Raw genomic sequence first — 25,753 nt, forward strand, 5'->3', positions numbered from 1 at the left:
CAATAACTGTTTAAAAGGTCTCATGTACTAAATAAGATAATAATTTTCATAATATCTAAAATTGATTAAAATAAATAAAGTACCATTATACCTATTTCTTAATAGTGCCGTTTCTCATCTGACAATACCATTCAAAGCCATCATTTCAACTATGAATTTATTTTTAACTTTCAACTTTTCTATAGCATATGCAACAAAATATACCAAAAATACAAGCCATGAACAATATGATTGTTCAACTTGCATTATCTTTGACCTTTTGATATGACCATTTTCCAGTTTTGTCTATTTGTAAGTTGTGCCCTGAAGAATAAAGTATGACTGTATGAATCAAAAACAAGCAATAAAAACACTAAAAATATACCCCAATCCCTGTAATTTCTAATACAGTAGTAGAATCAAGCAATTAAACATTTAGAGCTGCACTCTCACAGATATACCGTTTCCACAACTTTTTTGTCTTGATGGAATGATTAAGTTTTTGCGTAATTATCTGCAAACCAATGATAAAAGATTGCTGACAAAAGATCAGATCGCAGATTTCATATTTCCGTTCGAAAATTAATGTTACTAACGGTTTAAGAAAAGTGCATAAAAAACATCAATGTTTTAACTTATATAGAAAAATCTGGGATTTAATTTTTCGCAAAAATTGGATGGTTCCAATCCAAGACATAAAATGAAAAAGGTTGTCAAAACATCTAAAGTGTGAGAGTGCAGCTTTAACGTTTGAAAGTAACTCTGTTTGCCTCGTGCCCCTGAACAGAGTTTAATTATATTATATGCCCAGTGGGCTTGTCCCTGTATATTTGATTGTATGATTGCAGTAATGGATACTGGTCTAATTATCTTCTGACAATTTTTCACCAATTTTAAAGAATGAGAAAACACATATTAAGCTCATATAACGCTGTACAATTTAATCTCAGTCATTAGGTTGAGAAAAATTCCCTAAAAATATTAATTGTGGAGACATATCTTATTTAAATACATACAGGAAATGGCGACATCATTTACCCTTTAGTATGAAAAAGGCAGTTTCCTGATATTTGAATAGCGGTTTTTCTTTAAGCATCTCAATTCATAGTATGTATCAAGTTTCAAAGGAAACCAAATCATTGTAACGATTGTTTTCAAAATAGATTCACACTCTTGATAAACTTCTTTTCCTAGTTTCAACTTTTGAGACTTTTTGATGAGCCTGCAGGTTCCCCCTCTTATGCAGTGGCTTCAAGCAATAAAGCTACCAGCTCAAGTTGCACAGCTGGTGAACAAGACTGCTGATAGTCGGCAAACTGCACACTTTATGCCATGATAAATCACGTCCATCGACTTCCAGAATGAAGAAATGACGCAGCACAGAATTGATTTCAATTGGACCTCTCTGTACTTTCATCACCTTGTTGTAGTCAAAGACTATGTCTTAGTGTGCAGTGCGGGATCTTGAGAAGCTTTCTGCCTGTCTGATGAAGTAAGTTTGGCAGAGTGTGACACTCCTATCTACTCATATGGCTAGACCCTGTGATCTATGTCTTCTTGTGTGTGCCCAACCATCACCTGAAGAGAATTTAGAGGAAGTTAGTGCTTGCTAACAAGTCAATGTGACAAAACAAGGTCTTTCATTTATGCCACCAAGAACTAGTATTCCAAGTTTCATAACTCGTATGTTAACTCAAAGCAATTGAGCAGAAACTGTTTGGTAATTCATTTTAAGTCACTGCTTCCACTTATACTGCAAGTAATATTGAACGTGAACCGACTGACCCAAATGCAATTCTAAATAATTTTTATGTGCAGAAACCTTAATCCTATTGACACAAAAGTAATCCAATTGTATGTCTTCACAAAACATTCTACAACAATATTTGTCAATTTAACTCAAAGATTGAGTATTGTTTTTTAGTCAGACAAACACAGAGATGGCCCTATATCGCTCACTTGATTTGAGAAAGGATTCTAACTTAGTTATTGTTTGGACACTTACTGAACACTTTTGGTCTGACTTTATAATGCAGCTGGTGAAAATATTAAAAGTCCCTTAATAATGGGCTTACAAAAACATAAAAAATGTATTTGTTTAAAAATTACAAAGGGCCATAACTCTTACAATATTTAAGTTTGTATTGAGCAGAATAAAAGGCTAAAATACAACCTTAAAACTATATTTACAAGTAAAACAAAATCACATTCACAATCATATTAAATAATTTAGTTTTTTTTAAATTATATTATATTTCAAAAACACTGCAAAAGACAAGACACTTACGTTTCAATTTCTTGATTTAATACAGTGATGATTATCAATTCTTATGAAGGGAGATGGGTCTTACACTCTAACCAGTGCAACTTGCATGTTCTTAGTTGCTCAATTATTACCTTTCTTAAAATTCTCCTCTTGATCTGAGCCACGCCAAAATGATGGGAGATGCTTTTGTTTTTCCATCAGAATGTATAGCACCTCTGTGTTTCTGTTTGTCTCCTGAAATAGTAAAAGTTTATTAATAATAATAACAATAATAATAATCAGTGACTTTTATTGAAATTATTTTCAACGATTGTGCCTTGCACATTTGGGAACAAAGTTGACTTCTGAGGAAAAGATTTTTCCATATAGACATATAGCAAAAAATAGCTCCGCACCCTGGAGCAATGTTTTTTATGAATCAATATCCAGTGAAGAAAATTCATACAGGGTATTGCAACATATTTTGCTTCAAATGAAGACTTTTAACAAAAATAACTTAACTAGCTCTTCATCATATTAAATAAATATTAACACAGTCTATGCCGCACACGGACCCCCGCATTTGATCTTTTACCAAAGTTTGATTGAGAGTTTAGTTTCACATCGACAAGTCTTTACAGGTCTATTAAAGCTGCACTCTCACAGAAGGTTATATTTTTTATCTTGGAATGAACCAATGTATGCGAAAATGATGACAAAAAAATGTCTTTAAATTCCCGTCAAACATGTCCGAACCAAATTCAAACTATGGATAATCACTGTCATTCACGATGAAATTCAGCACTTCTTGCCCAGTATATATACCCTTACTTTAAGCAGAAGGCAAATTAAAACAAACAAATTTGTCCGAAATTTAATCAAACTTTAAATGGTAGTAGGATTGTCATTTGTTCACGTAATTTTCAAGAATCAGGAAGTGGGGAACATTATAAAGCCATTTAACGATACAAACAAGACGATTTTCTATTGAATGTACAATAGTAGTACCGGGGTAATATGCAAATAGTTATTATCTCAAGAAAAGGACATCAAGACCAGTTCATCTACCAGTAGCATCTGACAGTCAATAATGGTTCTGAGTTTAAAGAGCATAATTTCCATTTTAGTGTTAGTTTAATCATTATATATTTAACACCAGTTGTGAAGAAGGAGTTATCATTATATAAGATTATATTATCTGGCAGTGGTTGAAAATGTAAAGTGAGACCAGTTTTTTACCTGTTATTGAACAAACTGTTATGTTGGCAGGACTGTCCTCCTCAGCAATGCAAAGAACAGCAATGACTGGCTGGCACTCTGTAAAATGGCGATTAAAACATTTTGTCCAATTAAAACTGTCCCTTTCTAAACAATCCATCAGCAATATATATAAATGAGCTGCGCCATGTGGAAATGTATCTTGGGAAGTCTCCATTCCATTGCAATGATGTCATAAAGATGAGCAGAAGACATTACTTACTATGCAGTAAAAGTTCTTACTTTAACAGTAAAGATATCTTTTTCTGAGAAAATTTATCAAAGTGAGCTCTTTTATGTCATGTTTCTAAGTCTTGTACACATCTATGTTACATATATAAATAATAAACAGGAATAATATGAGGAGTTGTGTACACACTTATTCCTCCTTATGTACTGTGTAACTCAAGAAAAACAATCCATAATTCTAGTAAATCTCTAGAATTCCCTTACTTTTCTCGCTGTACAAAAATGAATGAGGAGTTGCAAACAAGCAGGGCCATAAAACTTTTGCTATTTAAACTGTACCACAACAGCAATTTAAAGACAGTGATACTCATTGATGGAATAGGCGCTTAGACAGCTACATTTTCTGAGAAATGGAGATCAGACTAAATTCTCCAGAGATAATTTATAGATTTATTTGAAATAAAAAACATGTTACAGTGTTTGTGGTAAACTTGTTACTTATCCCTGATTTAACACAATCATTACATTCAAAATGGTGATAAAATAAAAACAAATATACCATATTAAACACTGTTTACTATCACATCTGTACCCCCCCCCTTCTTACATACTTAAGCGGCTGTTACCAAAGTAAAGAATGAAAGGTCCACAAGGCCAATTATAAACCATGAACCATGAGAATCCTGTTTACTAATTTGATTTTAAATCACCCAAAAGGCTTTCTACACATAATGGTTCCTTAATTTAAATCTAGTCTCCAAAGGTGTCACAGTTGTGATTTCATTGAAAGACTTAAGATACGTTATTTAAAAAAATGACGAAAGGAAAGCTTAAACGCAGAAGTCTGGCCGGGTATATGAGCCTGGAAATAAATACGCAAAAGCTCACCATGCTGCTAAGGAGTCTTATATAATTCCCGGCCCCAGTTCAGCTGGAGATGTTGATTCCACACGGCTGGAAAACCGGCCTGGTGCACCCAAGCTTCACCATAGGCAGTATCTGCAAGAGGAGAGTGTAAATCTGGGAAAACGCATTTATAATCAATTTGCGAAAGTTCTTATCCGTCATAAGTAGTGAACATGTATGTGGCTTATAGAACATCTGAAATTAAGTTTAATGATGATGATATGGTGGTGTTGGTGTTGGTGGTGCTGCTGCTGGTGGTGGTGCTGCTGATGATGATGATGAAAATAATAATAATAATAATAATAATAATAATAATAATAATAATAATAATAATAATAATAATAATCCAGCTGAATGTAGGCTGAAAAATACATATCAATTCCCTTACCACGCTATGAAATGGCCTAGCGGCGTCAAGTTAGCAGCCTGGCGGCCTAGCCGCCTCATGTGACTAGCGGCCTAAAATTGTTTCCTATTCCAAAGCATTTTATATGCGTTCTTTTCTAAAACAATGATAAATTAAATGTCCTTTTCATAAATCAACATCCTTTAGCGAATATCAGCATTTCCCCCTTTCCCTGGGCTTCTGGATTGAGTTTTGGGGATTTTTAGGCCGCCAGGCCACCAGGCCGCCAAGTTCACGCCGCAAGACCGCTCAAGCGTGATGTGTTTTGCATATAGGAAAACAATTATTTTAGCATTGATTTAGAAGAAAACTCATATAAAAATGCTCTGAAGTAGAAAACAATTTAAGGCCGCTAATGTACGACTACAGTGTATGAACATGTACTTCAATGGATTATCCCGGTCTCTTAAATATTGTCTGGGAACGAGCATTGTTCCAAATATTTGATATATTTCATCTTTTCTACTTGCCATGTACTTTTTTCACATACACTCATTCAATTCCTATTCACAACCAATCCTCGAGGGCGGTTCAAGTGGCCTAGCCGAGCACTCACAAATGTCCCACTCACGCAAAACACTTGAGTCTCACTCACACCTGTGAATACAGATATACCTTTCACTCGAAAATATCTCGACCGTTATGTGATTACAGAGGATTAACTCATTGAGTGTGAGTGAGAGTGATTGTTCTGAATTCGGCCCTATGTTTTGTTCAAATGAAGTATAAACTTACAGTGAGTACAGAGATATCTTGAAGTCCAGATTTATCGCTTACCTGATGTTCGTAGGGCTACAATTGAGAGCTTTTCTGTAATTTGCAGGAACTGTCCCCATGAGCCTATTGTCTGTTAGGGGAATTGTGGCTTAGGTGATTGGTGGTACCACTCTGCATTTCTTATCCACACAAAACACAGTGTATCTGAAAATGACAGAGAATGGCCATGCACTTATGAAAGCTATGCTAGAAATACGCCGTTATGAGTGTATCAGATGACATTTCCACACAGAAATTGTGAGGCCTCCAATACAGCAGTACTGACATCATTGACGAAAACATATATATCTGTCATGGAGCTATGCTGGTTCTGTGGCGTCAAAACCACTGCAACTGGGCAATTCACTAGAAACATCTTTTCAGAAAAAAGAAACAACCAATACTGGGTAGCCTTTGTCACCCAGTGAACACCCAGAGCATCTAGTTACTTTGAGCATCTATTTACTTAGAAGTAGCCACATTAAGATCTCAAATTAACAAAAAAGTGTATCCGTAAGCTTTCAAATACTGAACGAAGTGCAACTTTGAGGGGGGCTGCGAGCAAATATTGTCAAGGGCAGAAATCTCGCAGAAGTTTGAAAAAGATTATGCAAAGCTCTAGCTTGATGATTTTGGCCCAATTTCAAATTGTTACTCAGTAACACGGCGGCGTAAATTTAATCTAACATCAATATAGTTACACAGGAAAATAAGAAATAGCTTTAAACTCTCTAACATTCATGGCAGAGTGTCTGATGACGGTCCAGTATGCCAACCAGGACGGAGAATATGTGAAACATGCACATACACACCTTTACAGCCCAACATTTGGTTATGGTTTCACAGTTATTCATTTACACAAACTCACAATCAATCAATCAATCAATCAATGCACACCCACCTGGAAATGTACGACATCCTTTGGAAGAGATGAATCTTGCAGTCTGGTAGACGGTTGCTGACTTAACTTTATTGTCCCAAGCAGCAACTGCAATTAGATAAACATGTTGATGTTCGCACTAAAACAAAGCTTAGTATTGAGTAAAATTAAACATGCAGCCTGTTGGCTGGGGTAACATATCTAAATCCCCAAATGGATGATCTGATCCCAGCCAACAGATCAGCGAAACACGAATTGTATTGCGTGTCCAAGGGGGGGGGGGGGGGCCCAAGGATATCTTGACGCAACTTACCATAGCCGCCTTGCGTTTTTGTTCACACACACAGTTCATTCTCAGTTTGCATGTTGTGTACTGAAAAGTTCCAGCTTTCCATGACACTCGCAATAAACCTATCCATGAATTAAAACAAATTAACAAATAACTACCAGGTTATTATGGAAATATAAATGTCATTTTTTACTTGATTGATAAATACAACTTATATTGCAATCAAACTTAATTTAATGCTTGTTTAGTATGTTTGATAGTTTAATTAAAGCACCGCTCTAATTTGATTTAATCATAGAAGTCTTTAGATAAAACAACCCTTCAAAATGATCACTAAAAAAACGTTTCTAGTTCTTTATTTTCTGCAACAAACAAATAAATGTTTTAATCAATTTTCTTTTCACAAGTTTGATTATCGTTTGATTATCGCGCGACAGTCAATCCACAGCGCAATCATCATTATCGATTATCGTGTTAGCATAACATCACAGGTGTAATATTTAATGACGTACCGGCTGTCAAAACAAAGTGACACGTGATTCGCGAATTCCTAATACACAGAATTATTTTGACACGTAATTTTACTCAAAAATACATCGCGATCAGTCTTAAATTATTGTTTATAAGTAAGCAAAATGTAAGAAAATAATTAACATATTTTGGTAGTATAACAAATCATTTCTAATTTAGCATGATATATATATATATATATCTAATAACTATTGAGTAACATAAATTATTGGCTTGTTACTAGTGAGAATTTGAGTAATGTCTTTCAATTGGTGTCTTGGTTGCTGTGCCATATACATCCAGGTTCGAACAATACACTTAACGAGGTGCTAAGTGTACTATTTATCACCTTGTTAAATGGTGGTTACCATATGAGCAATTGATTTCTTGACGGTTACGAATTGACTGACAAAATGGTTACGAAATAACCAAGATTCAGCAGTTACGAAATGGTTAAGGTTACGAAATGACCAGATCCCTGTCAAATGCCCCTGGGGACATCCTAGGTTAGGCCCATTCCCTGTTTTCAGCGCAAAAACAATAACACTGCATTCACTCAGCACTGCCGGTCCGGACCACCTGGAACGTAAAAACATGGCCCATTTCCCCTGCTATCCCTGGTATAAACAAGACCTGCCTGGGGGCAATTGACTGGTGCATAACTGTGGCAGAATAAGGGAAATATTTTATTGTTGCATTTATTATCAAATATGAGAATTTAAGACACATGCAAAGAGCCACAATACGAATTGGTGATAGTGTTCGTTCTGTTCTGCTATTTAAAGCTGGTGAGAATGACTAATGACATGACATTGACAAACAAAATGTAAGGCATTTGAATGTATCATTTCGTCTTTTATTTATTAAAATCTGAGATGTTAAGGGAGCAAATCCCTTTTTAGATTGGAACATACCAAATAATAATAAGCGACGATGTAGTGGTAAACCAAGTTTGTTAATCAATCGAGTTTCTCCAAAATACAAGCAAAACTTACACCGGATGTTGATACTAGTGATTTAGTTTCGGATGAACAAAATCCGGATAAATCATTTGCTTTTCATCCAAAGGGTGGACGATTTATACTACTATACAAAAGTCATAAAAATAAACGAAAAAAACGTTGAATATGTATTTTAAACTCTTACCAAGTTACCATTCTCTTTCCGTAAGAGATGAACGCCATACTGCATAATTGCACGGAGATGGTACCACGGAGATACCCGAAAATTTCCGTTATATTCCGGAAAGTTAAATTTCTGTATACTTGAAAATTTGGATGCTGATGGTACACGAAATATCGAATTTCCTTATTTCTGTTTTTTATGGAATGAAACTTCGGGATAATATACAATAGGCTTTAAATAAAGTAAAACAAATAAAAAATGCTTAGTATATAGCTATTTTTGACCAAAATTATGATTTTTTCCCTGGTCGCCTTAATAAGTTAATAGCTATTTTTATGGATACACAAATATACACACACAAAAGTTTAAGAATATTTTTTTTAATATTAAAAGATAATAAGATTTAAAACAATGAAATGATCTCGTAAATAAACATTCAAGCTTATCAACTTACTGTCAATGGACATTTTTATTGACATTTGATACATCAAATCTGGACTGAAAATATTAAGGAGACCAATTTTTGTCGCCTTAATCCAGCGGTCCCCATAATGCCTAGATTAATATATATATGGTCACCTTAATATCTGTAGTAGATATATATATATATATATATATATATATATATATATATATATATATATACTTAGGGCATTAAGGAGACCGTATGTATTTTACGGCATTAAGGAGACAATTTGTATATTTTTTGTTTTATACTTTATTTTGCTTTTTTGTTGATAATTTAGTATTGAAATGATCATTTATTATGTGTACAAGATTTAGGCTTCTTAAATTAATTAACAAAAAATATACGTAATTTGCGGTCTCCTTAATAATTTGTAAGTATGTTGCAGGTTTTAAGGGGACCGGTATATATGTCGAAGGGTTTATGGAGACCAGTGTATATATAATATTATTTTTGAGGCATTAAGGGGACCATCCATATTTTATGGCATTAGGGGGACAAATTATATATATCTTACTTTTGACAGTGAAGGCTCCCGTAACCTTAAGAGACAACTTTGTAATAGTATTTTTTATATAATTGTGTGTAATAAATCCACAAACATTGACCGGTCGAAACGGGAGGACTGCAAATTTCATAGGATATTCATCAGAAATCTTTTACAGACCATCTCATTCATTAAATGAAATTCAGCTTCAGTCACTTGGTATGTGTACCGTTTGATCAACAAAAAATATAATGGCCAGGGGCGGATCCAGGAATTGTCGTTAGAAGGGGGCGTTACTAAGGGGCGTTTGCAGGAGGATTGAGGGTTACTCAATCAAGAAATTTTTAACAATTTGTAGTCGGAAATGATGCATTATGTGCGTATTTATTTTCTTCTCATATATTTACACAAAAAGTAAACTTGGACGATTTTAAAGGCAGCGCACGCCGATTGCGCCCCATTCTCAATCCGCTAGTAAATGGTGACTTAATATTTGATATATTATGGTTAAATAGAACTTTCAGTTGAATTATATAGAAACTGTAAATTCTAAATACAAGTTCTGTGCTTGTAAAAACAATAAAAGTTTTGTCTGCACAGGAATGTGTCTGTTCACGCTTGAACAGTTAGCTCATGATTAAAGAACATTGTTCATTGGGTTCATTGTGACCCATGGAAGTTTTTTTTATTAAATTCCAACTTCCCCTTAAATTTTACTTGCCTAAAACTTTAACCTTAGTCAATCAGGGGCCATAACTTGTATTATGGAGTTATGTAACCTCATTGGCTGATGGTCCTGAACAATTGTGTGAAGTATTAAGTCAATTGAATGAAGGGTATAGAACGCCTTAACCAATAGGCTACGGAGACGGTTTTAATGCATGTACTCAATTGCAGATTCAGGGGGGGGGGGGGGTCGGTCCCAGCGCGCGCGCCGTCCCCCACCCCTTTGAATCGTCCGTTTATAATACGTTCTATTCCTCGTATAGTCAATATCGGGAAAAAATACAATATTAAGATAAAAATGCACTATTTCGGATTATAAATTAGGGGAGTCTAACCCCCACCCCGGTCCAACATTTTAAGCCATTCAATTTCTGTTCTGAGGGAGGGGAGGATGTGGAAAGATTAAGCCCATGAGTTTCACGTACCCCTTCTTAAGTCAATTCCTGGATCTGCCACTGATATCTGTAATCAGATTTGTTGTTTCATAATGTTATAGTTCCTTTAAACAGTTTAAACCTTTTATGGCATCAAAATAAACAGACGCATGTTCAGTAAAAACATACTCTGTATACAACGTTCTCGTACTCCAGAGCGATGATGCTATGCATTATATTTATCATCATCTGACTGACTGAGTAACTGCCAAAACTTTTCCGTTTAAAGAGACTCTCTCATGTTTTGGCACCAAACATATTTTTCCTCGTAATGCATCTAAAAACACTTACATGTATATTTATTTTACTCCTTGGTACTGAAATTGCAGAAATAATAGTAACCAGGTTGATTTTCTTTTATACTTCAATTGCATTTTTAAAAACAGATTAAAGTATTAAAAATTAATCTTGTTCAAGGTGGGAGCAAGCACATGGGGGTGCAGATAACACATAGAATAAAAAACGGTCGCTTATCCACTCGCCCACAGGGACTCATACTAAGGTGTTGAATATTTTAACCTTAATGGAAGTTATTGGTTTATCACGTGATTATGTCAATCAACTGATTGTGCAACAGCCTTTTGTTGAATCGGGTTAGTAACGCATGTCAAAATTTTGGACTTCAAAGACTATATTTTAGCACATATCAACATTTATTGAAGGGTTTCAGCCATCAATAGCTTGGCTTTAACACTTCGTTTGATTCGCCATACTTTATTTCGTAATAACAATCTATAAAATCCAAGTAAAAGATGCATTTTCAAAACACTTAACGCTTCGCTTATATTCACTCAAAAACTCATGTTCGAAAGATTTAAAAAAAGTATGTCATAATCATATGCTCTTTAGCGGCTGAGTTTCTTAATATTTAAATCTCTTATAAATTTGCCAAATAAAATTCAACATGGGTAAACAATTATAACAAATAACGTATTTTATGTATCGCAACATATTTATATTTAATCAAATGACCATTTTCAATGTACTTTCTTTCTCGCGGAAAGTGGACATTTCATCTTACTCCAACAAGTGTGGGGTATGGTTGATTCTCTTCGTGACTGAAATCAACTTTTTTAAACACTTGGTGCATTTCAAATCTAGTCCATATAAACAGCCCCTTCAGATTCTTTGACGATTGCATTTCCATGGGAGATCACTGCGTATGATAAACATACAAGTGTTGTTTAGCCACACTGTGGTTTCAATTATGTCAGGGGCGTAGCTACCCCTCTATTCATGTGAATTCATGTGCTGGGGGGTTCAGGGGCGTGCCCCCTCAGAAAATTTTGAAAACCATGGTGCAATCTAGTGCATTATTTAGTACTGGAAAATAACCAGTTTTAGATTCATGTAGTCAAGTTCGCATACTGCAACTTTGGTTGATTTTTTTTGTCAGAATCATGTGGATTCAGCCGCGTATTCACGTATAGGCGGCTACACGCCTGTATGATGTGCATATGAATGTATAATTTGGTTTAAATGATGCATCCTTAATGTAACACCTCCTTGCTGCTACACCAATAGAAACTTCATGGGATGTTATTAGTAAAAGAACTAGCACTGACGTTCCCATTTTTGTCTGAGTCATTTAAATAACAGATAATAAATTACAAGGTAAACAAATTTGTTTTGACTTCTTTAATGAATTATATAAACACATTGTACAAAGATATCATGACATATTTTAAACAATAAGTATGGTTGTCAATTAAACAGTATGCTAGCTTTAAAGATTTAGGCAAACCATTGGAATTTTACGGCGTTCTTAAAAGGTGTATTTAAAGCTGCAATCTCACCGATTGATCGTTTTGACTACCGGTACTCTTTTATTGTTTGTCAATAAATGGAGTATTTTTTGCAGAAATGTCTAGACCCAATTTTAAGTGATATAAGACTGCTGAAAAAAGATCAGATTGCAGTTCATCATATTTATGTAAAAAAATGATGTTTTATGACTAAAAGTATTACAAACAATGACTAAAAGCATTACAAACAATTTAATGTAAATTAATTTTTCGGCAGTTTTACCAAACATTTTTGATTGGTTCTATTGTGAATTATCTAATATGACTGAATTAAAGGAATGATAACCAAATCAGCCGATTTTGAGACAATTTTGTGTCTAAACTGACAATCTGTAAGAGTGCAGCTTTAAGTTTTGATCTAAAGCTTCATATACACATTGTTATATTGTCAATAACTGTTTAAAAGGTCTCATGTACTAAATAAGATAATAATTTTCATAATATCTAAAATTGATTAAAATAAATAAAGTACCATTATACCTATTTCTTAATAGTGCCGTTTCTCATCTGACAATATCATTCAAAGCCATCATTTCAACTATGAATTTATTTTTAACTTTCAACTTTTCTATAGCATATGCAACAAAATATACCAAAAATACAAGCCATGAACAATATGATTGTTCAACTTGCATTATCTTTGACCTTTTGATATGACCATTTTCCAGTTTTGTTTATTTGTAAGTTGTGCCCTGAAGAATAAAGTATGACTGTATGAATCAAAAACAAGCAATAAAAACACTAAAAATATACCCCAATCCCTGTAATTTCTAATACAGTAGTAAAATCAAGAAATTAAACATTTAGAGCTGCACTCTCACAGATATACCGTTTCCACAACTTTTTTTTGTCTTCGAATGAGCAAGTTTGTGCGTAATTATCTGCAAACCAATGATAAAAGATTGCTGACAAAAGATCAGATCGCAGATTTCATATTTCCGTTCGAAAATTAATGTTACGGTTTAAGAAAAGTGCATAAAAAATATCAATGTTTTAACTTAAATAGAAAAATCTGGGATTTAATTTTTCGCAAAAATTGGATGGTTCCAATCCAAGACATAAAATGAAAAAAGTTGTCAAAACATCCAAAGTGTGAGAGTGCAGCTTTAACGTTTGAAAGTAACTCTGTTTGCCTCGTGCCCCTAAACAGGGTTTAATTATATTATATGCCCAGTGGGCTTGTCCCTGTATATTTGATTGTATGATTGCAGTAATGGATACTGGTCTAATTATCTTCTGACAATTTTTCACCAATTTTAAAGAATGAGAAAACATATTAAGCTCATATAACGCTGTACAATTTAATCTCATTCATAAGGTTGAGAAAAATTCCCTAAAAATATTAATTGTGGAGACATATCTTATTTAAATACATACAGGAAATGGCGACATCATTTACCCTTTAGTATGAAAAAGGCAGTTTCCTGATATTTGAATAGCGGTTTTTTATTTAAGCATCTCAATTCATAGTATGTATGAAGTTTCAAAGGAAACCAAATCATTGTAACGATTGTTTTCAAAATAGATTCACACTCTTGATAAACTTCTTTTCCTAGTTTCAACTTTTGAGACTTTTTGATGAGCCTGCACTTTCCCCCTCTTATGCAGTGGCTTCAAGCAATAAAGCTACCAGCTCAAGTTGCACAGCTGGTGAACAAGACTGCTGATAGTCGGCAAACTGCACACTTGATGCCATAATAAATCATGTCCATCGACTTCCAGAATGAAGAAATGACAGCAGCACAGAATTGATTTCAATTGGACCTCTGTACTTTCATCACCTTGTTGTAGTCAAAGACTATGTCTTAGTGTGCAGTGCGGGATCTTGAGAAGCTTTCTGCTCGTCTGATGAAGTAAGTTTGGCAGAGTGTGACACTCCTATCTACTCATATGGCTAGACACCTGTGATCTATGTCTTCTTGTGTGTGCCCAACCATCACCTGAAGAGAATTTAGAGGAAGTTAGTGCTTGATAACAAGTCAATGTGACAAAACAAGGTCTTTCATTTATGCCACCAAGAACTAGTATTCCAAGTTTCATAACTCGTATGTTAACTCAAAGCAATTGAGCAGAAACTGTTTGGTAATTAATTTTAAGTCACTGCTTCCACTTATACTGCAAGTAATATTGAACGTGAACCGACTGACCCAAATGCAATTCTAAATAATTTTTATGTGCAGAAACCTTAATCCTATTGACACAAAAGTAATCCAATTGTATGTCTTCACAAAACATTCTACAACAATATTTGTCAATTTAACTCAAAGATTGATTATTGTTTTTTAGTCAGACAAACACAGAGATGGCCCTATATCACTCACTTGATTTGAGAAAGGATTCTAACTTAGTTATTGTTTGGACACTTACTGAACACTTTTGGTCTGACTTTATAATGCAGCTGGTGAAAATATTAAAAGTCCCTTAATAATGGGCTTACAAAAACATAAAAAAATGTATTTGTTTAAAAAATTACAAAGGGCCATAACTCTTACAATATTTAAGTTTGTATTGAGCAGAATAAAAGGCTTTGCCTAAAATACAACCTTAAAACTATATTTACAAGTAAAACAAAAAAATCTACAAATATGTTTTTAGTATCTGGTTTTTGAGAGTGAATGATCAGAAGAAAACATCACACATTCACAATCATATTAAATAATAATTTAGTTTTTTTAAAATTATATTATATTTCAAAAACACTGCAAAAGACAAGACACTTACGTTTCAATTTCTTGATTTAATACAGTGATGATTATCATACTTATGAAGGGAGATGGGTCTTACACTCTAACCAGTGCAACTTGCATGTTCTTAGTCGCTCAGTTATTACCTTTCTTAAAATTCTCCTCTTGATCTGAGCCACGCCAAAATGATGGGAGATGCTTTTGTTTTTCCATCAGAATGTATAGCACCTCTGTGTTTCTGTTTGTCTCCTGAAATAGTAAAAGTTTATTAATAATAATAACAATAATAATAATCAGTGACTTTTATTGAAATTATTTTCACCGATTGTGCCTTGCACATTGGGGAACAAAGTTGACTTCTGAGGAGAAGATTTTTCCATATAGACATATAGCAAAAAATAGCTCCGCACCCTGGAGCAATGTTTTTTATAAATCAATATCCAGTGAAGAAAATTCATGCAGGTTATTAAAACATATTTTGCTTCAAATAAAGACTTTTAACAAAGATAACTTAACTAGCTCTTCATCATATTAAATAAAAATTAACACAGTCTATGCCACACACGGAGCCCCGCATTTGATCTTTTACCAAAGTTTGATTGAGAGTTTAGTTTCACAGGTCTATTAAAGCTGCACTCTCACAGATTAAACATTTTGAAAAAGGTTATATTTTTTATCTTAGAATGAACCAATGTATGCGAAAATGATGACAAAAAAATGTCTTTGAATTCCCGTCAAACATGTCCGAACCAAATTCAAACTATGGATAATCACTGTCATTCACGATGAAATTCAGCACTTCTTGCCCAGTATATATACCCTTACTTTAAGCAGAAGGCAAATTAAAACAAACACATTTGTACGAAATTTAATCAAACTTTAAATGGTAGTAGGATTGTCATTTGTTCACGTAATTTTCAAGAATCAGGAAGTGGGGAACATTGTAAAGCCATTTAACAATACAAACAAGACGATTTTCTATTGAATGTACAATAGTAGTACCGGGGTATTATGCAAATAGTAATTATCTCAAGAAAAGGACATCAAGACCAGTTCATTTACCAGTAGCATCTGACAGTCAATAATGGTTCTGAGTTTAAAGAGCATAATTTCCATTTTATTGTTAGTTTAATCATTGTATATTTAACACCAGTTGTGAAGAAGGAGTTATCATTATATAAGATTATATTATCTGGCAGTGGTTGAAAATGTAAAGTGAGATCAGTTTTTTACCTGTTATTGAACAAACTGTTATGTTGGCAGGACTGTCCTCCTCAGCAATGCAAGAACAGCAATGACTGGCTGGCACTCTGTAAAATGGCGATTAAAACATTTTGTCCAATTAAAACTGTCCCTTTCTAAACAATCCATCAGCAATATATATAAATGAGCTGCGCCATGTGGAAATGTATCTTGGGAAGTTTCCATTCCATGTAATGATGTCATAAAGATGAGCAGAAGACATTACTTACTATGCAGTAAAAGTTCTTACTTTAACAGTAAAGATATCTTTTTTTGAGAAAATTTATCAAAGTGAGCTCTTTTATGTCATGTTTCTAAGTCTTGTACACATCTATGTTACATATATAAATAATAAACAGGAATCAAATGAGGAGTTGTGTACACACTTATTCCTCCTTATGTACTGTGTAACTCAAGAAAAACAATCCATAATTCTAGTAAATCTCTAGAATTCCCTTACTTTTCTCGCTGTACAAAAATGAATGAGGAGTTGCAAACAAGCAGGGCCATAAAACTTTTGCTATTTAAACTGTACCGCAACAGCAATTTAAAGACAGTGATACTCATTGATGGAATAGGCACTTAGACAGCTACATTTTCTGAAAAATGGAGATCAGACTAAATTCTCCAGAGATAATTTATAGATTTATTTGATATAAAGAACATGTTACAGTGTTTGTGTTAAACTTGTTACTTATCCCTGATTTAACAAAATCATTACCTTCAAAATGGTGATAAAATAAAAACAAATATACCTTATTAAACACTGTTTACTATCACATCTGTACCCCCCCCCCTTCTTACATACTTAAGCGGCTGTTACCAAAGTAAAGAATGAAAGGTCCACAAGGCCAATTATAAACCATGAACCATGAGAATCCTGTTTACTAATTTGATTTTAAATCACCCAAAAGGCTTTCTACACATAATGGTTCCTTAATTTAAATCTAGTCTCCAAAGGTGTCACAGTTGTGATTTCATTGAAAGACTTGAGATACGTTATTTAAAAAAATGACGACAGGAAAGCTTAAACGCAGAAGTCTGGCCTGGGTATAATGAGCCTGGAAATAAATACGCAAAAGCTCACCATGCTGCTAAGGAGTCTTATACAATTCGCGGCCCCAGTTCAGCTGGAGATGTTGATTCCACACGGCTGGAAAACCGGCCCGGTGCACCCAAGCTTCACCATCGGCAGGATCTGCAAGAGGAGGGTGTAAATCTGGGAAAACGCATTTATAATCAATTTGCGAAAGTTCTTATCCGTCATAAGTAGTGAACATGTATGTGGCTTATAGAACATCTGAAATTAAGTTTAATGAAGGAGACAAAGTTCAGGTCTGGGATCTAAACCTGGATTTTGATGCTGAAATTGTAAGGGCCGAATTCAGAACATCCACTCTCACTCACACTCCAACCACATTCCCGTAAGGGACACTCAAATGATCACTTGAGTGGAATATGGGGAGTGACACTCAAGTGATCTGTTCGTATTCACACGCCTCGCTAACACTCCACTTCATCAAGTGAGCAATACAGTATATAATTATACACGTATGTTTACATGATCATATCGGATTATCTGTTTGACTATGGTGATGTTTACATTATACATTGTAAACATATGTTTATTTGAGATTTGAGTACCTTATTGTTAGTTATGGCAACAAACAAATGATAATAAGTGTTATTCTGAAACTGAAATTTACATTTTAAAACAATTGGTTAATAAAAATAAACGTTTTGGGTTGTAAATAACTGTTGCAAAATATGTTTAAATGCATGTTTTTTGTTGTCGTTGTTGTTGCTGTTTTAAATATATAGCAGTTTTCCATTGTATCACGTAATTTAAATATGTATTCATATATAATCTTGCTTTTGTATTCTACATAAAGCGGTCTTGGGCATTTGATAATAATATATGGAAGTTGAAAAAATGGAAGTTGAAAATATAGCAGATGGATAGAATTAGCGAATGAATCTACTTCTTATGGGGAAATAACACCTCGAAGTGAAAAACAACTCAAGAAATGTAGGGGAAAATGGATGAAGATGACGATAATAATAATAATAATAATAATAATAATAATAATAATAATAATGATGATGTTGATGATGATATGGTGGTGTTGGTGGTGCTGCTGCTGGTGGTGGTGGTGGTGGTGGTGCTGCTGCTGACGATGATGAAAATGATAATAATAATAATAATAATAATAATAATAATAATAATAATAATAATAGTAATAATAGTAATAATAATCCAGCTGAATGTAAGCTGGAAAATACATATCAATTCCCTTACCACGCTATGAAATGGACTAGAGGCGTCAAGTTAGCGGCCTGGCAGCCTAGCCGCCTCATGTGACTAGCGGCCTAAAATTGTTTCCTATTCCAAAGCATTTTATATGCGTTCTTTTCTAAAACAATGATAAATTAAATGTCCTTTTCATAAATCAACATCCTTTAGCGAATATCAGCATTTCCCCCTTTTCATGGGCTGCTGGATTGAGTTTTGGGGATTTTTAGGCCGCTAGGCCACCAGGCCGCCAAGTTCAGGCCGCAAGACCGCTCAAGCGTGATGTATTTTGCATAGGAAAACAATTATTTTAGCATTGTTTAAGAAGAAAACTCATATAAAAATGCTCTGAAGTAGAAAACAATTTAAGGCCGCTAATGTACGACTAAAAACATTGATTTATCTTATTTTCCATTTAAACCATTGAACCTTGAAAAAGATAACAAATTTAGGCCGCTAGTCCGTCAACCTCACGCCGCTAACTTCATGCCGCTAGTATGCTAACTTCACGTACCATTAGCTGCCTGTCTTTGCAGCCATTGATGAATTGCAAACATCAACATTGCTGGGGGTTCAAGATCATTGCGAAACAAAACAAATATATGATAGGCGCATCCTTTTGAATTTGTTTTGTTTATAGATGGCCACGTTATTGAATGAACATGTACTTCAATGGATTATCCCGGTCTCTTAAATATTGTCTGGGAACGAGCATGTCCCTTATTTGTTCCAAATATCTGATATATTTCATCTTTTCTACTTGCCATGTACTTTTTTCACATACACTCATTCAATTCCTATTCACAACCAATCCTCAAGGGCGGTTCAAGTGGCCTAGCTGAGCACTCACAAATGTCCAACTCGCACACTTAAGTCTCACTCACACCTGTGAATACGGATATACCTTTCCCTCGAAAATATCTCAACCGTTATGTGATTACAGAGGATTAACTCATTGAGTGTGAGTGAGAGTGATTGTTCTGAATTCGGCCCTATGTTTTGTTCAAATGAAGTATAAACTTACAGTGAGTACAGAGATATCTTGAAGTCCAGATTTATTGCTTACCTGAAGTTCGTAGGGCTACAATTGAGAGCTTTTCTGTAAATTGCAGGAACTGTCCCCATGAGCCTATTGTCTGCTAGGGGAATGATGGCTTAGGTGATTGGTGGTACCACTCTGCATTTCTTATCCACACAAAACACAGTGTATCTGAAAATGACAGAGAATGGCCATGCACTTATGAAAGCTATGCTAGAAATACGCCGTTATGAGTGTATCAGATGACATTTCCACACAGAAATTGTGAGGCCTCCAATACAGTAGTACTGACATCAATGACGAAAACATATATCTGTCATGGAGCTATGCTGGTTCTGTGGCGTCAAAACCACTGCAACTGGGCAATTCACTAGAAACATCTTTTCAGAAAAAAGAAACAACCATTACTGGGTAGCCTTTGTCACCCAGTGAACACCCAGAGCATCTAGTTACTTTGAGCATCTATTTACTTAGAAGTAGCCACATTAAGATCTCAAATTAACAAAAAAGTGTATCCGTAAGCTTTCAAATACTGAACGAAGTGCAACTTTAAGGGGGGCTGCGAGCAAATATTGTCAAGGGCAGAAATCTCGCAGAAGTTTGAAAAAGATTATGCAAAGCTCTAGCTTGATGATTTTGGCCCAATTTCAAATTGTTACTCAGTAACACGGCGGCGTAAATTTAATCTAACATCAAAATAGTTACACAGGAAAATAAGAAATAGCTTTAAACTCTCTAACATTCATGGCAGAGTGTCTGATGACGGTCCAGTATGCCAAAAGGACGGAGAATATGTGAAGCTTGCACATACACACCTTTACAGCCCAACATTTGGTTATGGTTTCACAGTTATTCATTTACACAAACTCACAATCAATCAATCAATCAATCAATGCACACCCACCTGGAAAGGTACGACATCCTTTGGAAGAGATGAATCTTGCAGTCTGGTAGACAGTTGCTGACTTAACTTTATTGTCCCAAGCAGCAACTGCAATTAGATAAACATGTTGATGTTCGCACTAAAACAAAGCTTAGTATTGAGTAAAATTAAACATGCAGCCTGTTGGCTGGGGTAACATATCTAAATCCCCAAATTGATGATCTGATCCCAGCCAACAGATCAGCGAAACACGAATTGTATTGCGTGTCCAGGGGGGGGGGGGGGTGGGGGGGGGGGGGGGGGGGGGGGGCAAGGATATCTTGACGCAACTTACCATAGCCGCCTTGCGTTTTTGTTCACAAAGCCGGCACACACAGTTCATTCTCAGTTTGCATGTTGTGTACTGAAAAGTTCCAGCTTTCCATGACACTCGCAATAAACCTATCCATGAATTACACAAATTAACAAATAACTACCAGGTAATTATGGAAAAATAAATGTAATTTTTTACTTGATTGATAAATACAACTTATATTGCAGTCAAACTGGATAAAATATCAGAAAAATGTGTCCTGTTCCAAAAATTGTGTTTTGAAGTTGCAGACAATAGTCCAAAGACCAAGAATTTAAGTGTAGGGGCAGGCAAATCTTAAAAAAAATGTCAAAATTTTAAAATTTAAATAAAACTAAAATTGTACAAACCTTATATAAATCATGTGTACACTTGAAAATACATACAAGGATACAATGTACACATAATCAAACGCTACCTGAGAGAATCATTTTTTTTCAAGAACTACTTGAAGGGGTACTGTGACCCGCAAGCATTTCATTGTGGGCGGACACCTTTAAACCTCTTTCTCGCACATTAATTAAACACATCTTATGTTTTGTCAGTGCCGGTTTTGATGACCAGTATAAATCTAAAAGCAGTTTTTCTGCCAATATTTACCCAAATGATTTGGATGAATGCTTAACAAGAAAGTGCAGTGTACACAATCAAATAAAGTATTTAGTGTTCCAGAAATAATGAGCAATCTGAAATCTGACCCCTTACATTCCTTAAATATTCACAAAGAGTTAAGTTCAAATTTAAGCAACAAAAATCACATTCAAGCAGAATAATTTCAAGCAAAAATGAGAATGAAAATAGAAACCAACTAAATTGTATTTTCAAATGTTCCATCCGTGTTTGTTTGTTATCTTTTTATGATTCAAATGGGAAAAAAATGGTGCAAATGTGAGAAGCTCTGAAGAAGAAAACTGATATTTTAATAGAAATAGTGATGAAATCACTGACATTATGTTTACTTAGCATCTAAAGCAACAGACCAACCAGACCTACCAGTATGCTAATCTATATTTAACTGCTAAATTTTAAAAACCCTAAACATACAGATAAGATCTGTGGCGCAGTTGTTTACGTTGTCTGATTAAAATGCATATATTTTTGGTGGTGATTAGTTTAAATCCAAGATTTGTTTTCAGAAGATCAGCAATAATGTTTTTTCTTTGTCTCAATGAAAAATGTAATGTTCAAGTTCATAAGCGCTGTTTTATCTGAGAATTTTCCTTGGTGTGAACCGCTTACTGTGTCCAAGTGATCCAAGCTGGATCTAAGACATTACTACAATATGGGCAATTTGCTCTGCCATTTTTATAGATAATTGTGTATTCCGAAGGTATTCCTTTGGTACATTGAACTCACAACAATATTTGAACTCCTGACGTCCAGCACCGCCGTCAGATTATCTAATCCAACCACTATGCCATTGCATGCTCTTTACTGAACGAAAGATAAATGAATACTCACAATTTTGAACAGTATTTTTTTGGTCACAGATAGCAACCTTTTAATCCCACTTTAACCTGTCTTCCCTATTTGGCAAACAGAGAATTTTTAGAAAATTTGTTATCTGATGATCCTGTAAATTTTGTGTGGATAGACTAAATACTGTTCGAATTTAGCAAATCAAAACTAACATTTTGGGTTTATTCAGTGTAGACCCTAAAATATCAATTTTGATTTATAAGTATGTAGGTTTGTTCAAAAGCTCAGTACAGTTTACTTTACTTGTTAAGTTATCCAATTTCTGTAAATAAATGTTACTAAACTTGACTATAAAATACTGTAGGGGGGCGTGTCGTAAAGTTAAGAAAAAATCCAAATAATGCAACAGTCAATTGCAGCATGGGCCCCCAAGGTCCTGCTAATAGCAGGGACTTTGACTTTCGGTCCAGCCAATCCCAGGTAAAATTCCCGCTCTGCACAGAGAAAAACAGCTGGTAAAAGCCCTGTCAAATGAATTATGGTCATTTTGTAACCGCTCATTGTTGGTCATTTCGTAACCATTGTGTTAGTCAATTCGTAACCGTTAAGAAATCGAATGGTCATATCTTAACCGTTGACTCCTATAATTATGAGGAATTAATTTAATACCATTTGAATTTACAAAATAAGTTTACTGTAAGTATAAAACATAAAAATAACAACATAAACAAAGTTAAATCTAGTAGTTGTATTCCTTCTTTATTCCTAATAGTGTAGTGCGATTTGCCAATAAACTCTGAAACTATGACAAATAGAAACATTCACACTAGCTATTTTTTTATGTTGCGAAGGAACTATTATAAGTAGGCTGAATATTAAATGTAATAATTTTTTAATTCATAGATGTTCTACCATTGAGAGGAATTGTGACCTTAAGCCAATATTTTTTAAATATATAGACCATATAACTTTAGAATTTCATTTTTTTTAAATTGCATAGAAGTATTGTAAAATGTAGTGAGTTTGCCGAATGAGAGTATGTGCTTTTTATATGCTTATTGTATTAAAAATGTGCCCATATGTTTAATTTTGTATCTTGTTATTGGAAATTAATACATTGGAAACTCACTAAACCGGACAAGGTCCGGACTAGGCAAAATTTCCGGTTTAGTGAGGATTCCGGTTTAGTGGGGATTCGATGTACGGAGTAAGTTTACTCAATATATTAACTGAGTTAACCTTTAAAGGCTTTTGTCCTCTAGGGACAGTTCAATTCTCCGACATTTAGACGGAGGTTGAGACATGATTAAAGCACATGCAACAGTGATAAGCATAATTAAACATTTCTGCGTTTTTATAACCATCTTTTTTCCAAGTCTTGAAATAAAACAACTCTCGTAATTTAATGCTTGTTTAGTATGTTTGATAGTTTAATTAAAGCACCGCTCTAATTTGATTCAATCATAAAAGTCTTAAGATAAAACAACCCTTCAAAATGATCAATAAAAAACCGTTTCTAGTTCTTTATTTTCTGCAACAAACAAATAAATGTTTTAATCAATTTTCTTTTCACAAGTTTGATTATCGTTTGATTATCGCGTGACAGTCAATCCACATCGCAATCATCATTATCGATTATCGTGTTAACACAACATCACAGGTGTAATATTTAACGACTTACCGGCTGTCAAAACAAAGTGACACGTGATTCGCGAATTCCTAATACACAGAATTATTTTGACATGTTTGAACAAAACGTCCGGTTTTGTAAGGTAAAATTACGTTGACAACTAACAAATTTTCTCGATTTTTTGTCCGGTATCCGGAATTCCTGGGTTTCTGTTTTGTAGGGATTTTTTTACATTGAAAATAGAAGGGGAAAACCGGGACTCTGATAAAATTCCAGTATCCCGAGGATTCCGGTTTTGTGGAGATCCGGTTTAGTGAGTTTCCACTGTACCATAACTAATAATTTTAGGCTGTTTTTTGTCGGTTTCGGATATAAAGTATGCAGAATATGGATCAATTGAGAAAAGAACAGAACAAAATTTTGTTTGTTTTAAACAATTCAAACAAATATAGTCAATGAAATAGGTCAAGAATGATCATTTATGTAAACATAATTTTACTCAAAAATACATCGCGATCAGTCTTAAATTATTGTTTATAAGTAAGCAAAATGTAAGAAAATAATTAACATATTTTGGTAGTATAACAAATCATTTCTAATTTACCATGATATATATATAACTAATAACTATTGAGTAACATAAATTATTGGCTTGTTACTAGTGAGAATTACTAGTCTCCCAATTGGTGTCTTGGTTGCTGTGCCATATACATCCAGGTTCGAACAATACACTTAACGAGGTGCTAAGTGTACTATTTATCACCTTGTTAAATGGTGGTTACCATATGAGCAATTGATTTCTTGACGGTTACGAATTGACTAACAAAATGGTTACAAAATAACCAAGATTCAGCAGTTATGAAATGGTAAAGTTACGAAATGACCAGATCCCCGTCAAATGCCCCTGGGGACATCCTAGGTTAGGCCCATTCCCTGTTTTCAGCACAAAAACAATAACACTGCATTCACTCGCCCTCGGTCCATCTGGAACGTAAAAACATGGCCCATTTCCCCTGCTATCCCTGGTATAAACAAGACCTGCCTGGGGGTCATGGTTACAATTGACTGGGGCATAACTGTGGCAGAATAAGGGAAATATTTTATTGTTGCATTTATTATCAAATATGAAAATTTAAGACACATGCAAAAAGCCACAATACGAATTGGTGATAGTGTTCGTTCTGTTCTGCTATTCAAAGGTGATGAAAATGACTAATGACATGACATTGACAAACAAAATGTAAGGCATTTGTATCATTTCGTCTTTTATTTATTAAAATCTGAGATGTTAAGGGAGCAATTCCCTTTTTAGATTGGAACATACCAAATAATAATAAGCGACGATGTAGTGGTAAACCAAGTTTGCTAGAAATCAATCGAGTTTCTCCAAAATACAAGCAAAAATTACACCGGATGTTGATACTAGTGATTTAGTTTCGGATTAGTCATTCTAAAATGCCGTCCAGGCTGCTTCTTCTTTTTTAATGATTGTTAGCCTGGACGTCATTCATAACAAAATTCAAAAACATGTAAAAACTGTCTATGAAATGAAATGTTCTTCATTTGTATTCTGTGGCTTAAGACTGCCAATAAATACCTTAATTCTTATCAATTACCATATCCATTTTGCAAATTCACAAGCTATTTCTTCTAAAAAGTAATTAAAATACCTGATTTCAGTTGACAGGAGCTTTCTTACTGCCAAAAAGAAAAAAGGTTACACACAACTATACTGTTGGGTTTTAATCTGA

General features: G+C 34.4%; 2 long non-coding RNA genes across 4 annotated transcripts; both read right to left on the reverse strand.

Moving 5' to 3' along the window:
- Window positions 1-480: 480 nt before the first annotated feature.
- Window positions 481-8,820, reverse strand: LOC128211098 (uncharacterized). Of its 2 annotated transcripts, none has more exons than XR_008257209.1 (7): window positions 8,564-8,820; window positions 6,640-6,726; window positions 5,760-5,903; window positions 4,559-4,669; window positions 3,464-3,541; window positions 2,377-2,479; window positions 481-1,557 (listed from the first exon to the last, which is right to left on the reverse strand). It is a non-coding gene; the product is annotated as an uncharacterized LOC128211098 (long non-coding RNA). The 2 variants fall into 2 exon arrangements; XR_008257208.1 differs by lacking the exon at window positions 8,564-8,820 and adding an exon at window positions 8,332-8,499.
- Window positions 8,821-12,278: 3,458 nt separating this feature from the next.
- LOC128211020 (uncharacterized) lies at window positions 12,279-25,696 on the reverse strand. 2 transcript variants are annotated; one of them, XR_008257190.1, is made up of 7 exons: window positions 25,673-25,696; window positions 20,623-20,709; window positions 19,746-19,889; window positions 17,474-17,584; window positions 16,378-16,454; window positions 15,291-15,393; window positions 12,279-14,400 (listed from the first exon to the last, which is right to left on the reverse strand). It is a non-coding gene; the product is annotated as an uncharacterized LOC128211020 (long non-coding RNA). The 2 variants fall into 2 exon arrangements; XR_008257191.1 differs by lacking the exon at window positions 25,673-25,696 and adding an exon at window positions 25,327-25,359.
- Window positions 25,697-25,753: the final 57 nt, after the last annotated feature.

This window comes from Mya arenaria, chromosome 12 (assembly GCF_026914265.1).
Source record: "Mya arenaria isolate MELC-2E11 chromosome 12, ASM2691426v1".
Lineage (NCBI taxonomy): Eukaryota > Metazoa > Mollusca > Bivalvia > Myida > Myidae > Mya > Mya arenaria.